Consider the following 17,194-nt stretch of genomic DNA (forward strand, 5'->3'; position numbering starts at 1 on the left):
CTATAATAATATTCCAGATAATAACCAAAAACAGCAAAATTTCCTTAAAATTACCAATTCAGGGGCAGCAACACTTTTTCCGCATGTCAGATTTGCTCTAAATGCTTTGGTTTTTGAGTTATAAGCCAAAAACTGCATTTTACCCCTATGTTCTATTTTTAGCCATGGAGGCCATCTTGGTTGGTTGGCCGGGTCACGCCACACAGTTTTTTAAACTAGATATCCCAAAGATGATTTTGGCTTAGTTTGGATTAATTTGGCCAGTTGTTTCAGAGGAGAAGATTTTTGTAAAAGATTACTTTGATATACGAAAAATGGTTAAAAATTGACTATTAAGGTCAATAATTCCCAAAGGGGTCAACTGACTGTTTTGGTCAAGTTGACTTATTTGTAAATCTTACTTTGCTGAACATTATTGCTGTTTACAGTTTATCTCTATCTATAATAATATTCAAGATAATAGCCAAAAACAGCAAAATTTCCCATAAAATTACCAGTTCAGGGGCAGCAACCCAATAACGGGTTGTTGGATTCATCTGAAAATTTGAGGGCAGATAGATCTTGACCTGATAAACAATTTTTCACATGTCAGATTTGCTCTAAATGCTTTGTTTTTTGAGTTATAAGCCAAAAACTGCATTTAACCCCTATGTTCTATTTTTAGCCATGGCGGCCATCTTCGTTGGTTGGCCGGGTTACGCCACACATTTTTTAAACTAGATACCCCAATGATGATTGTGGCCAAGTTTGGTTTAATTTGGCCCAGTAGTTTCAGAGGAGAAGATTTTTGTAAAAGTTAACGACGACGGACGACAACGGACGACGGACGACGACGACGGACGACGACGACGGACGACGGACGACGACGACGGACGACGGACGACGACGACGACGGACGACGACGACGGACGACGACGACGGACGACGACGACGGACGACGACGACGGACGACGACGACGGACGACGGACGACGACGACGGACGACGGACGACGGACGACGACGACGGACCAGGTGAGCTAAAAATGAAAAAGAAAAACAGATAAGTGACGTAAGACGTGGCATTGAAGAGACTCGAGACAAGGTGCCCTCGGCACTGCCTCAAAGTTCAGATGAGTTATCTTCTATTCCACCACATTTAACCGACCTATATCAACGTTCAATCGACTCGTTTCAACCTATTTCATTCTAACCATTAGAACTGAAAACGTTTAAAGAACAATTACAGTAACATGTAACATATTGATTAACATTTTGAATTTCACTATTTGTTTTTGTATATGCAGCCATATTTGGAAATGTATGTGTTATAGAAATAACCAAATTAATTTTTTTATATTTTAAAATTGATTGATAACAAATTCAAGAACATGAAGTCCCTTTTTAAAGAATCATTCCTTTAATTTCCGAAATTATATATAATACCTTTGGGACAATCTTGATATTTATACCTTTTTCCGCCATCATGAAAATGGCAGCCATATTGTATTTTTCAGAGTGGGTCCATAGCTGAAGTCACAGGGTATTTAACCAAGAACTACTATGCAAAGTTTCATGCTTTCCTCATCAAGTGAGCAATTCTGTTCTATATCTGCACCAATCGGCCGGACTAAGAAGTGTATCTTTATATATTTACAAATGGAACAGCAAGAACACCAGTTAAGACTAAGCTGTACAACTGTAATCAGCAAAATTTCTATACTTGATCATATCAATACAATGGGGGAAAAACACAGGGACAAGAAAAAATTCGTAAGGGTTCCACGGAACCCGGTGTCTCGCCTACTTTTTCTGTTAATCCCAGACTCAACAAAAATTAGGAAAAACATCAATAAAAATTTCCCTCACGATACTGTCTTTTGATTGAAAGAAGCTTCCAAGTTTGGTAAAAAAATCCAGGATAGTTTATGAATCTAATAAATGTTTTATAAACTTTAACTGCAGACTGTATGTAATGTTAACTGGAAGAAAAACTAAGTCCATTTATAAGTAAAATACGGAAAAAGTTAATTTTTTTTTACAAAATTTACTTCTGAATAATATCTTATGATCAGAAATAAGCTTTTGTCTAAGTTTGGTAGAAATCCAGGATAGTTTAAGAACATTATAAAAATTTTAAAAACTTAAACCACAGAGTGAATGTTTTGTTTCTGGCAAAAAAACTAAGTCCATTTATAAGTAAAATACGGAAAAGTGGAAATTTATTTTTACAAAATTTTCTTCTTGATACTATCTTATGATCATAAACAAGCTTCTGTCCAAGTTTGGTACAAATCAAGGATAGTTTATGAAAAAATTTTAAAAACTTTAACCACAGAGTGAATGTAATGTTTCCTCGCAGAAAAACTAAGTCCATTTATAAGTAAAGTACGGAAAAGTGGAAATTTATTTTCACAACATTTTCTTCTTGATACTATCTTATGATCATAAACAAGCTTCTGTCCTAGTTTGGTACATATCAAGGATAGTTTATGAAAGTTATTAAAATTTTAAAAACTTTAACCACAGAGTGAATGTAATGTTTCCTCGCAGAAAAACTAAGTCCATTTATAAGTAAAATACGGAAAAAATGGAATTTTATTTTTACAAAATTTACTTCTGGATACTTTCTTATGATCATAAACAAGCTTCTGTCCAAGTTTGGTAGAAATTCAGTATAGTTTAAGAAAGTTATTAAAATTTCAAAAACTTTAACCACAGAGTGAATATTTGTTGACGCCGCCGACGACGCCGACGACGACGGAATGTAGGATCGCTTAGTCTCGCTTTTTCGACTAAAGTCGAAGGCTCGACAAAAACAATAATAAATAATACCATCCAAATATTTCACCTGCCTGCATTACTATGCTTTGCTATTTCGTTACACTGTCGGCTATATTTTGGTACGATTTCATACAGCAACGTGTAATAAATACAGGAAGACGCAATGTTAATCATTAAATAGATTAATGTTGAATAGACTTTTGTTTTTAGGAGAATTCCAAAAAGCGTTTGTTTTTTTTTTATAAATGCTACTTTAAAGCATTGGTAAGTTCCATTTTTGGCAATGTACATGTATAGTAGGTATTGCGTCACCTGTTGTTCAGATTCGCCGACAGGAACGGTGTACTATTAATATCAGCTCTTGACATTTTTTTTGCTTGATTATCGATTGACTATTTTTTACATTTAAATTTAAGAAATCGACAGTTTTTCTTCGATCATATGGTTTAAAATATAGATTGTACTAATTGGTATGTTTTACTTTCACATGTTCATAGTCCAGCAAAACAATGTTACTCGTACATGCTTAAGGATTAAAATTGCATATAACATTTCTATATTCCAAACATATATTAGATTTTATCAACGGAATTGATTGAATTCAACTGACCGATATAAACTGAGTAAATACTCACAAGACTTAAAATACTTTTGGTTCTGAATTTGCATTAGAATATAGCAAAGTGCTCTCGGCCAATGATATAATAGGATTTGGTGTTTCTTAATTCGGCAGAATGAATGTAAATCATGTTCTTATTAAGGGATTATCTTATTGTTTAGGCCTGCTTATAGTTCAAAACAAAGAGTTTCTATGAATGAGTTACAACTGCCCCGAAGCATATTTATGAGATTGAAAGGATTTATCACACAGTGATTAAAAAATGACTAACAGTTGAATTGTGAAACAAACAAAAAAAAAATCAAAATAATTTGAAGTTGACTTGTGCATTCAAATTGGTACCTTAAATATTATTATGAAAAATATAAATCACTTCTGAATCATTACTAAAAAATAAACAATATCAAAGCAATGCAAAAAAAGAGAAAAAAGGTTTTGAAATAAAAAATTACCTAAGTCTCTAGCTTTCCAAACCTCTGGTTACTGGACCTTCTGTTGGGAAGAATTTATAGTTATTTCCAATATTCCGATAAAAATAAAATAAACCCGGTATATTTAAAACTTTTTAAGTCATTTTATTTAAACATTCCCCTGACATAATGAAATAGTATTTGATTTAAACGCCGGACCAAAATATTTTTACTTTTTTTTTTATTAATTTGCAGTTTAAATCAATAAATAAATTTGAGTGACAACTTATTTTATTTCACAGACAATATTTTGGTCCGGCTTTTACATAATTTACATTCATACTCACTATCAGGAAACATATACATGTACAATTCCTACAATTTCTTTGTACTGTCGTGTCACCTTATGTCTATAAAAAAAAGTAAAATCACAAAAATACTGAACTTAGAGGAAAATCAATTCGGAAAGTCCATAATCACATGGCAAAATCAAATAACAAAATGCATCAAAAACGAATGGACAAGAACTGTCATATTCCTGACTTGGTACAGGCATTTTAACACATATTAATATTTCCCAAATTATAAGAAAGTCCTAACATTACTAAAACTAATCCATAAATGAAATGCCTAAAAAGGAAGTCATGCATTAATTGTAATCATGAAGAAAGCGATTATCATTCTCTTTTATATACATATTTACTACGAGACGTTTAACATTATCTTGTAAACATAGTTCATTTTTAAGGCAAAGGTCAAGAAAGTTTGGTTGTCATAGTTAACTTGGTGATTCCGGAGTAGTGTCTTCTTTATTGCTTGTAAATTTTTAGTCGGCAACTTGTCTACACAGTAGGTTCTTAGTTTTACGCAAGTATATTTTCCGTTGACGCTCTTGATAAACAAAGATTCCAATAAATTTAACAAAATATTTTATGTTTTCTTCTATTCAGGAGTTTCAGGCATTAATACAGCCTATGCTTGTGGAAACATCGGGTACGGATATTTAGGTCCAGTTATAGGAACGTCTGTAGCGGACAGTCGAATTCTGTGTATAAGAAATTGACGGATACTAGGTGTTATGCTGGAGAGTATGACAAGAAAAAATGTCTGTACACTAAAGGGTCAAGGTATAAATAGAACCCAATCATCTTTAGTCCCAGACAATGTCAAAGACGTATCTTTTATTCAATAGATCATTGAATAGTTGCCAATTTTTTAATCCTTTTGTAACTTACAGGCGAAAATAGTGAAATTCCGGACAATCAGAACATCAATCATGACTGTTTCAATTTAAGATGTTTTATGACAACATTCCTAAGCAACACAAAATATTAAATAGTTATCAAAGGTACCAGGATTATAATTTAATACGCCAGACGCGCGTTTCGTCTACATAAGACTCATCAGTGACGCTCAGAGTCACTATATGTTTCTATACACGTAACTACGTAGCGCAGATTTCGTTTCGGTCTTCTTGTTGCATCCCTTCAATATGTTCTTATAAATACGGTTATAATATTTCAGATTCTGTTCGAGTAGAACAACGAGTGTATCACCGTATCAAACTTTTGTGTTGACATGGATTATCATTGATATGGTCATAATTATAAATGAACTCTGAACGAAGGTTTTAATTGTTCGATTTGATAACGATTTTCTACCTTAGATTACCTTAGCCGTATTTGGCAATCCCTTTTCGGAATAATGGATCATCAATGAAAGCTATTCAATTTCGTATTTTATTTGGCCTTTTCAATATTTTGATTCGAGCTTCATTGTGGAGTCTTTTTGTAGACGAACCGAGCGTCCGACGTACATAATTATAATCCTAGTATCTATGATGAGTTTATTGACTCAAATTCTTCAGAATCAGAATATAAAGGGTCATTGGTTGTCAAATCATGTTCACCGATTTGACTCAAATTCTCGATGACATACTATAATGTATATCTAAATTTAAAATATATATATAAAATGAATAATTAACAATGCATGGACTCGATAACATGTAACAATATTTCTTTATATGTTTTTACTTAGTTTTTTGTTTTTTTTAGACGCTTTTTACTTAACCATCGAGATGACATCCGAAGACTGCTGACGTCCATTATACCTAATGTAAACATAACTATATTTACAAACAGATAATGACCACGTGGAATTGGAATTTCTTTAGTCTGTTTGATTTTATATTGTAGGTTAAACAGTATGTTGATCATCGTTTTTATTTGAATATGAATGTTTTTGTGGTTCGAATCAGTCAAGCAAATAAATAGGTCATCCTTGTTTCACTTTCAATGTTGACATTCTTTTCCTTTTAATTCCCGCAAAAATGCGTAATCAATGTCCAGCTAAGTAGCTAGATTGAAGGTCACACGAATACGGATTCAATTGCAAGCTTATTTTGACAACACCGAACCAAATTGGCTGCTAAAAGTGAAGTGAATTACAAAATTTCAATTTCATTAATGTTTGAACAAAAACAAAATCCAATTTTTTTTTCTATCTCGTAACAAATGTTCATTTACAGCAGGATATTGAAGATTCCTAAGCTTATTCATTTTTTTGACAATGTTGACTGCTGTACCCCTATTTGTGACATTTTTACCTACTATGTCTGTTTGTTTTGCTCACATATTGTTGTCAATATAATGGAATTCTAAGCGACTGACATACAAGTGAGAGGTTTACCTAGTTGTTAAAACAGGTATATTCAACCCTTCTCTTCATAAGGAATATGACAGTTGTTTCCATTCGTTTGATGTGTTTGGTCTTTTGATTTTGCCATCTTATAAAGGACTTTCGGTTGTGAGTTTCCCTTTGAGTTGGTATTTTTGTTATTTTACTTTTTAATCAAATGTAAATATTATTTGCTATGTGTTCATAATTATTTCTTTCTGTCAGTTATTTTGAAAGTGTGTATTGGAATGACCGACATTTGAGGAAGAGATAAATCCTTAGGTTGTGGAATTTTCAAAGGCGTGTATCACCCCCTTGGTTTCATATTTATTCCATTGTTTTATTGATTTTATAAGGGTTGTATTTTCAGGGGCGTTATTTGCTCCATCCTTTGTGTAGATATAGAAGACAAAGAAGTGTCTAAGATAGTCACCGCCTCAACCTATTTTTATTACTTAGTATATATGTTATGCATTTTGTAGTGTTGGTTTATTTATGTAAATTTGTTTATGTAAACCATAAATCAATATTATACTGTGACAAAAATACAGCTCAAGCATTGGAAAATATTTGTAATTCATTGTTTAATTTAAACCATCATAAATTACCCGTTTGAACAGTACATTAATGGAAACTACAAAAGTATCTACTAGGTATTATCTAAATACCTTGGATAATCGGTCCTGTAGTCAGGAACGGCCTGATTGCTTTTCAGTATAATGCATCGTCTGTTTAGCCATTCGTTCAGTACCAGAAGAGGCTGATTCATGTGTAGTTCTTTGGGACCTCTCTAGATGGTCTAACAATATCATTCTTTGTAAACAACAACATATGCAATACACAGACAATAGATATGTAACATGCGTTAAAAAAAACAGGAAACACACACATTGTGCGAGTTTGTCATTTATATTTGGCTGTTGACGAGGAAAGCATCGATAATTTATATACAATTAACTTAAAGATTTTTAAGAAGAATTTAGAGCTGAAAAGTTAGTTGATAAACCACTAGGAATAATTTGAAAGTTTGTGGTTTGAAGCAAGCGGTTTAGAAGTCTTTACGATTGTTGCAAGCTTCCGGGTTGTTCTGAAACTGTAATTTCCACAGAAATGGTCGCACTTCTAACAGTTAGCTTGTAATTTTCGGGTGACTTCGTTGCTTCAGTTACCAGGTGTCTCAGGAACTATGTGTCTCGGAGACTAGGTGACTCAAGAACTTATGGTTTTGAAGCTTGTTCTCTGTTCTAGTTTTTGAAAGGTTATATTTTTTTAGCAAATAAAGTTTAGACCTCGGACTCATTTAAAGGATTAAGGAAAAATTGAAGTTATCTTTTTTAGACTACTTTTTGATACATTATAAATTGTGGATAATTTTGTTCTTTCCTTGCTAGGTTTCAAAGTTTAAAGGTTGGTCTCGTAGTTTTTAGTAAAGCTTCCAAGTTATAGTTAGGTTTTGAGTAAATTAAAAGATTGATATTGGAGTATCTCAGATTCTGTGAAAACGGATACGAATAGATAGTTTATAAGCCAAACACGTTACAATACTATACTAATTGTTCATGTAAGCCTATAAAGCTATTAATGTCTGAAATCGTTCTTCTCATTTTAAATTTCTTAATTTATATAGTTTATTTCTCATAGCTAATTAATTTCTCTAAAACTTTTTCTGTTTTTTTTCGGAATTTTTCGGCATTCTATGCTCTTCAACTACATACTTTATCTGGCTTTAATTTTTTTGATTTGAACGTCACTGATAAGGTTTTTGCAGACAAAACGCGCGTCAAGCGTATAAAACTATAAACTTTTTACCTTTTATGAATACGAATACTTTATTTCTGATAATAGATAAATAGTTTCTTCCTGCAATGAAGACCCATTGGTGGCCTTCGGGTTGTTGTCTCTTTGACACATTCCCCATTTCTATTCTCAATTTTATAGAGAACATACATAAATATAACTATAAGGTACAATTATTACATGCATGTGTGAACAAAACAATGAAATTAACTTGGAGGACTGACTTTCACATTTATCACTTTGATAAATTTACATAGTTTTTCTAATATTACAATAATTGATAAGTTAAACAATTGATCAAATTTACAGATATTAGGGTTTGACCAACAGTATTTCGGTAAAAAATTCTTTAATTCTAACTTAAAAGTCCACAATTCATAATGTAATGGTACTCGTCACCAATCTCGTTTGAGTCACAGAGAGGGCAGATTCTGTCTTCTCTCGGTAAACCCTGCCACCTTCCAGACTAAATCAGCAAGTGGTGACTAGCACATCAATATTTGCATAATGCATAAATGAATTTGTAAGGTGAAAAATGATAAATTGTAAATTCTTATAAAATAAACGAAATGGTTCTTCAAAGTGTCATTAGAGCCTCATTAACTAATGTGTCATTAATTCTGTTGTACACATAGTTTAATGAAATAAAAGTTCATTAAACTGTCACTGAAAATCAATTTATTTAATTACGCATTCCTTAGCAATTAAATATGGCAGCCGATATTGTGTTTGACCAACTTGGACGCCTATAAAGACATGACCGCGTATATAGGAAACTGGTTGATCATTTAGACTAAATGCGCGACGAGTAAGTAAGACGAAGGTTTATGTTTAACAAAGACAATATACGGTTCATCTGTAAAATATTGATAGGCAGAAAGCCACCAACACATCACATGCTCTCTCTGTAGAGCTCCAGGTAAAGTATTGAAAGCCATATTGCAGCAAGCCACCAACACATCACATGCTCTCTCTGTAGAGCTCCAGGTAAAAATTGAGAGCCATATTGCAGCAAGTCACCAACACATGACTTGCTCTCTCTGTAGAGCTCCAGATAAAATATTGAGAGCCATATTGCAGCAAGCCACCAATAGATCACTTGCTCTCTCTGTAGAGATCCAGGTAAATTATTGAGAGCCATATTGCAGCAAGACACCAACAGATCACATGCTCTGTCTGTAAAGCTCCAGGTAAAGTATGGAGAGCCATATTGCAGCAAGCCACCAACAGATCACTTGCTCTCTTTGTAGAGCGCCAGGTAAATTTTTGAAACAGTTTTCGTACACAAGATCATTTCCAACTGTCAAAATACTGTTTACTAAATAACGTCATTAATATATATAATTGGGAGCGGTTACGGGCACTATTTTGGTCCCGATCCGGTTTTTTTCAATCAAATATGTCAACCTCATTGTTACACCTGTATCAACCCGATGAAAAAAGTAAATAAACATTTTTTATCAAATGGTTTAACAAGAAACAGCATAGCAAATGCTAGTCCGAGATAACTTTGACGTTTGAATGGCTTTTGTATAAACTTGCTTTGGACATGTTATGTAAAAGAGCACTCTATAGAAAAACATAATTGCCGATGCAGCGGACTAGAGGTTGTCCTTTTCTATCTCCAAATCGGTTATAACTCTTTGCAATATGTATATATATGAGTAGGGTGCCCAGTATAGAAAAAGACGTCTAGTTAACGAGTTTAAGTTAACGGATAACACATTGCTATATTTATATGCAAACTATTGTTATTTGTATGGAGAGTTGTCTCATTGGCACTCACACCACATCTTCCTATATCTATTGGAAAATCATTATATTTTTCAATCATGAATGTCGTCATAAGCTACCATGGTCAAGTTTTTATACGCCCCTCTTTTAGACGGGACGTATTATGGTATACCGTTGTCCGTCCGTCCGTCTGTCCGTCCGTCGTCCACACTTCGGACAATAACTCAAAAACACTTTCACCAATTTCCATAAAACTTAAGTGAATTGTTTATATCTATTAACGTAAGCTCCCTTTTGTTTTTTTTTAATTTCAGATTTTAAGTTTTGGATTAATGGGGCTTTATTCATAAAAAGGGGGGATTTTCAACACTTCGGACAATAACTCAAAAAGGCTTTCACCAATGTCCATGAAACTTTGGTGAATTGTTTATATCTATTGATGTAACAAATAATACTTAAATAAAATCTGATGAAAACATAAAATTTGTAAAATCTTTAGTTAAATTTAAAACATTAAATTTCTATTATTGAATGGTTGCAAGGATGAAAGCACATTAGCAGTCCCTGAGATACTAACTGTTCCCTAAGGCATATATCATTTTATGATAACATTTTTACTATCTAAGCTATGGATAAAAAAAAAGCGCAATAAAAAATGTTATAAAAACATAACTAGTCTACAATAGCACATAATAAGTGAACAAGTGACAACATGAAAATCCTAACATGTGACTAAATATTCCTTAAATGTTAAAGGGTGTCATTTTATGAAAAAAATAAGGAAATCAAGTCTCCTAAACATTTATCAATATGATCATCTTGTGAATATTCTTAACAATAAAAAGGTAATAATCATTATCCACCATATTAAGCACCATTTGAACAACTTTTGCATACATCTTTGTATTATTTAGTATGGATTCCTTACTGTGTTCAACAGAATCTAACTATGAGCAATATACCCCAAGAAAATTATCTTCTTTCAAACTACTATAAAATTTGTAAATCAGCCATAGAATTACTAAAACCCATAATCATATATCACTTTCCTTATATTGCATTGACGACTTCTATATTATATGCCAATGTTTATGATATTTGTTTTTAATGCTAAATATTGAAAAGCTGAACTAGGTTTAATCATCAGTGTCTTCTTCACTGTAATCACTGTCCTCATCATCAGAAAAATCCTCATTTTCATTCTCAGAAGAGGCCTCCTCATCATCAATGAAATCTTTATCCTCATCATCAATGAAATCCTTACTTTCATCACCTACTACCTCATTTAGATCATAACTTTCAGTAGAGTCACTTTCACCATCTTCACGTGCACTTTCCCTGTTATCTTCTTGCTGCTCCTCATTGTCATTGTAGTCTTTTTTTGCCATTTTTATACGCCCGTCGTCCATGAAATCCTTACTTTCATCACCTACTTCCTCATTTAGATCATAACTTTCAGTAGAGTCACTTTCACCATCTTCACTTTCCCTGTTATCTTCTTGCTGCTCCTCATTGTCATTGTAGTCTTTTTTGCCATTTTTATACGACCGTCGTCTTTCAAACAACGGGCGTATCATGCGCTAAAGCGCAGCCCTTTATTCAAAATTTTGAGGTTTCTTAGGGAACCCTAAAATACCTCCTCATACAGTCCATCTTCAACACGAAAAATAAAATTATTGCTTTCTGTGTTATTTGTTCAAATGATTTCTTATCATTTAGCTTAAAAATTAAATTTATCATATAACGAAAGCTGAAAAGATTTATATAATTTAAGTATGAGTATTTCATGATTTAAGGATGTACTTAGGTGAGGTTTTGGAATTTGTATCAAATGTTCGGACTTCTTGGTGTTTTTCCATACAAGAAAATGTAAAATATTTTGCTCCATAACACCCATTTATTTTTTCATATAAGAAATAACTCATGAAAGGTCATTTACAAAAATTTTAAAAAATTCTTGATTTTCTTTCTTTTATTTTGAGACCCAAATGATACCAATGCAAATATAAGGCAAAAGTCCGAGTCAGCTTTTTCCCGCCATATTTTAAATCTCAAATATCTCGAAAAAGAGGTCCATGACCTATCAATATTTTTAGCTTATCTTTATCCTTAATTGATGCTCTACTAACTTATAATATCAATTTTAATATCTTAATTTCTTAATTTTTACCTAACCTCACCTAAGTACATCCTTAAGTAAGACTATTTTTTAGCTGAAATTTACCACATTTTGAACGAAAGAATTTATTGCGTGTTACTTTCACGGATTTTTACTCTGATTACATCAATAAGACATGGTTCATAAGTGTGCCAAATATCTTTCGAGTAATGTTAACCGGTGAGAATGAAATAGCAATTTAAAACACAAATTTAGTGATAATTTTGCCTTGACTCAAACACGCCTTTTCTCGTGCCGTTAATCGTTTTGTGGTTTACACTTTCAGGTCATTAACTAAGATAATTGTCACCAACTTCGATTCTCTTTTTTGCTTGTTGTATGGTCGATTTGTATGTTTTGAATACTTTAGTTAGTTTGAAAATCGTTGTTTTGTTTGAGGAAATATTTTATTTTTATAACTTTAATTGCTTTTTTGAATTGATAGTTTTGTTATAATTGTAATATACAAATTAAATCCTTCGGTCACGTTTCAGACTCGGAATATTGCACACATTTACATTTACATTTCATCCCCGAGGGTATCACCAGCCCAGTAGTCAGCACTTCGGTGTTGACATGAATATCAATTTTTATAAATTTCCTGTTTACAAAACTTTGAATTTTTCGAAAAACTAAGGATTTTCTTACCCCAGGAGTAGATTACCTTAGCCGTATTTGGCACAACTTTTTGGAATTTTGGGTCCTCAATGCTCTTCAACTTTGTAATTATTTGGCTTTTTAACTATTTTGATCTGAGCGTCACTGATGAGTCTTATGTAGACGAAACGCGCGTCTGGCGTATAAAATTATAATCCTGGTACTTTTGATAACTATTTACAGTCCTGTTAAACTATGCCCATCAGTCCCTAAACGAAGTAGGAATGAAATACAATGGGATAAGTGTGTTATATGTCTTTGTTCTTCTACTGAATTGCTTATTGATATGCGAGGGAATTAGCACAAACAAAAGCTTTATCGTGGGTCTGGGAGCACAGAAAGATCATGTATATTTTAGTATATTGCATGATGCTTCAGACCTAGACCATCTTCGTACTGATGATAACAAAATATTGTACCACCATTCTTGCTATAAATCTTACACTAGCAGTTATTTTAAAGCTGAATCAAGTTCTTGTTCGTCTGTAAAAGTGTTTCATGTCATATATAGAAGGTCGTCAAAGTCCTGACTGGAAAACGTTTCTTTGAGTTAGTGAGAACCAGCAGGCCTTAATCAGATTTCTTGGCGAATCGATTGTTCAGCATCATGGTAAATCAACAGAAACTATGATACATGAGGAACTCATTTATCTAGCTAGCACTTCCAAGGACCCTAAATCTGCTCAGAAAGAGTATTCAGATTTTAAAAATTATTTTGTACGCCCGATAAATTAGATACCTTCACGATTTTACATGCTATTCATGTAGATAAAGAGTTCAGTATATATGAAAGGCACCAAGGGTAGGATAATAATAAAGTCACAAGATACAGATGTTCTGATCTTCTGCGTTTATTACTTCCCCTTCATCCAGCATACGCATGAGCTATGAATTGAATACACAAATTTCAAATTTAGAAATTGAAATAGGTCAAGGTCACTAACAGCTATTTGAAAATTTCAAATGTGTACCCTATATGCAAAAAAGTCTTATCTAAAGTCATTTTTGGCGATAAAAATATAAAATAAGTTCTAAATGGAGATACAAAAGATATTTTTCTCTAAATTAGTTGTTTTTATTTTGCTTCAAACGCATATATGTAGGAGAAACAAGCTATCTAAACGTGACTGTGAATTTTTCTGAAAATTTTACTTTGATAATTGACCCTGATTTAAAAACAACGGGACCACGGCAGACAACGATGACAACGGTATTTTGATGAGGTTTGTTCTCCTATTTCCATTGATATGAAATGTAGGCGTGTGTTATTCCGTTAAGGCAAATCGATCAAATTTGTTGATTGGGCACCCTCCTATATATATAAATTATATATCTTTCGATTCACATTCATTTTCCTCATCGAATATATATAATATCATTCGCATTATCATCTACCAAAAAAGAAACAAAATCATTCCAGCAACGGAAAAAAGTTTTCAAGTGATTGTGTTTTTAATTCCATGAACATATTCTGTGGACAATTCTTTTGTAAACGATATAAAACGGATCCAAGAGGGTCCACTAATCTGTATTTAAAAGATAATACAGGATTTAAGGGTGAAACTTGGTCCGGGTACGCTCTATTACAACAATGAGACAAAATCTGGTTTGTTGGCTCTGAACTTGTATACGCTGTCCAGAATGTATGTATACCTATTTCGAGAAAATAATGTGCCGCCCAAAGTCGACAGTTTTCGACATGTTTTTTTTCTCGATAAAGTGCGCTAGCTCTATTGTCTATGCAACGATCCTAACCAAGATATATTGCAACAAGAAAATATGTTCACAGAACAAAGATCAGATCGAACATACAACATCATAAGAAACTACATTTAAGTACCCTCACCAAAAACTTCAACCTTGCTGAAAATATACTGTTTTGATCTGTGTAACACTATTACATTTTGAAGTTAAGAGAACCGCAAAATCTGCGTCCAAATGTTAATTCAGCATACAAGATAGAAAAACCTTATTATAAGGAACATGTGTACTAAATTTCAAGTTATTGATTAACTTCATCAGCAATTGTGGACACACTAAAATTGGGTCCTGTGCTAATGTTCATAAATGAATTTACATTAAAAGTATTAAAAAAGAACTTTATACCACAATCACATCCATTGAATTAATATCTAAATTATCAATGTACAGTTGTCAAGGTCAAAGTGAGATAAACTATTACCAGACAGACATACACACCTAACAAATATGTCATACACCAAATATAGTTTTACTATCCGTAAAGCATATACAAAAAACGAACAAATCAGAGGCACGAGGTGCTGATATACAAGGAATACACATACGTGATAATGTAATCATATTATTTATAATAAGAGAATATTAGCATAAAAAAAATATGAACTAGTCACTAAATCATAAAATTTAAGTCAAGAAAACTGGTCATATCACAAATTGAAAGTTCGTAATTAACACATGGCATCTATGAACTGATTATGAAGCATCCAGATATTTGATAGCGTTTCAGTCAAGAGAAGCCGGCCTCGCCGGATTTTATCCCTAAGTCTCTCTTTCTGCGAAAAAAATTTCAGACAAAAACTGCCTTGATTAAAACATAAATCTGGTTCAGGACGGACGGACGGACGAACGAACTGACCGGAAAACATTATGCCCTCTGCTATTGTAGATTTAAGATAAAAATATCGGACTAAGATATTTTGTTTTTGTTTCGTCTTTTTATTTAGAGAGGGGAGTTAATCAACTCTCGCGTCATTTGCCACTGCTTTAACCGAATATATCGGGAATTTGTAAAACTGAATGGTCACCACTCATCACTCATGTCTGAATTTGTAATACTGAATGGTCACCAATGGTCACTCATGTCTGAATTATTACAAAATTCATCATATATCTTGCAAATGCTCGAATACCAGTCAACGCATGTGTTCCGATTCGTAGGGTTAAAATAATTTTAGATATGAATATTATCAAAGGCCAGTGAAACAAAAATATAATAACTTCAAATGTTTATTTAAAAATTGTCTTTTTGCGCATAAGGTGTAAGATGAAAAATAAAACTCTCTTTTGGTGTAAATGTATGTATGATATCTTAAACATTTCTTTAAAAAAACTGTCTTTATAAACAAAAAAGGTTACCCTACAATCAATGTACAGGTTGTTTGTGACAGGAAAGGTATGTTCCTGTATAAAAAATCCTTCTGTCGATCATTTCCATTAAGGCTATGTGGCATTCAGTCGCTTGTGGTACTAATATAACGCTGGGCTAGAAGCCGAACCACAATCCAAGCCGAAATTTAAAGATTAACCTAGAACACACCCGCGAAATCGCGGGCATTCAGAGCGTAGTTTAAAGTATGCAAAGTGTTGTCGGAAGAATTTTGTAAAATATTGAATGACTGGAGAATTTTAGAAAAATTAATCATAAGTCATAGGTTATTGGGGACAGGAAAATGCTTTTTTATTTATCCCTCCTCTTTTATTTCCAAAATTCTCAATTATAGATTTCTATCAATTTCAATATGAACATACATTTAATATGTTATGAACATTTAAGTAAGGAGCCTGTAATTCCGTGGTTTTCGTTTGTTTATGTGTTACATATTTGTTTTTCGTTCATTTTTTGTACATAAATAAGGCTGCTAGTTTTCTTTGTTTGAATTTTTTAAATTGTCAGTTCGGGGCCTTTAAAAGCTGAGTATGCGGTATGGGCTTTGCTCGTTGTTGAAGGTCGTACGGTAATTTATAGTTGTTAATTTCTGTGTCATATTGGTCTCTTGTGGAGAGTTGTCTCAACATGGCAATCATACCACATCTTCTTTTTTGTGTAAACAATGAATTTTGTGAAAGATTTAATGACTGGAGAATTTCAGAAAAGGTATCAAAGGTTCAGATGAATATTTTTAGCGCTTATCTGTATATTATGAACATTCATTACTACTGTAAATATAGTGTATTTACTTTCAATTCTAAGTTTACTAATCGATCCATAGTGATCATTGATATAGTATACAGACCCTCTCCATTTAATAAGCTCTGTGACCGCCATGGATAGAACACGTTCTCATCTAAAATTAGAAATTCTCACTAACGGTAATTTGTCATAATTCGTACTCAAATAGGTCGAATTATTGCCCATAAGACAAACTTATGCAAAAACGAGAAAAATAAAGGAAAAAACACATTTTTATTTTATCAAGCACTTGGAAATCGTGAATCTGGCATATTTAACACCTGGTGTATGCTGAACTGAATTGTAATAAATTAACTTGCATTTCTCAGGCCTGTATGCTAGCATACGTACCTGGTGTATGCTAATGTCTACATTTAATTAATGCATTGCATTTCTCAGGTATGTATGCTAGCATACGCACCTGGTGTATGCAGAACAGCAAATATTG

This window comes from Mytilus edulis, chromosome 6, assembly GCF_963676685.1.
Source record: "Mytilus edulis chromosome 6, xbMytEdul2.2, whole genome shotgun sequence".
Lineage (NCBI taxonomy): Eukaryota > Metazoa > Mollusca > Bivalvia > Mytilida > Mytilidae > Mytilus > Mytilus edulis.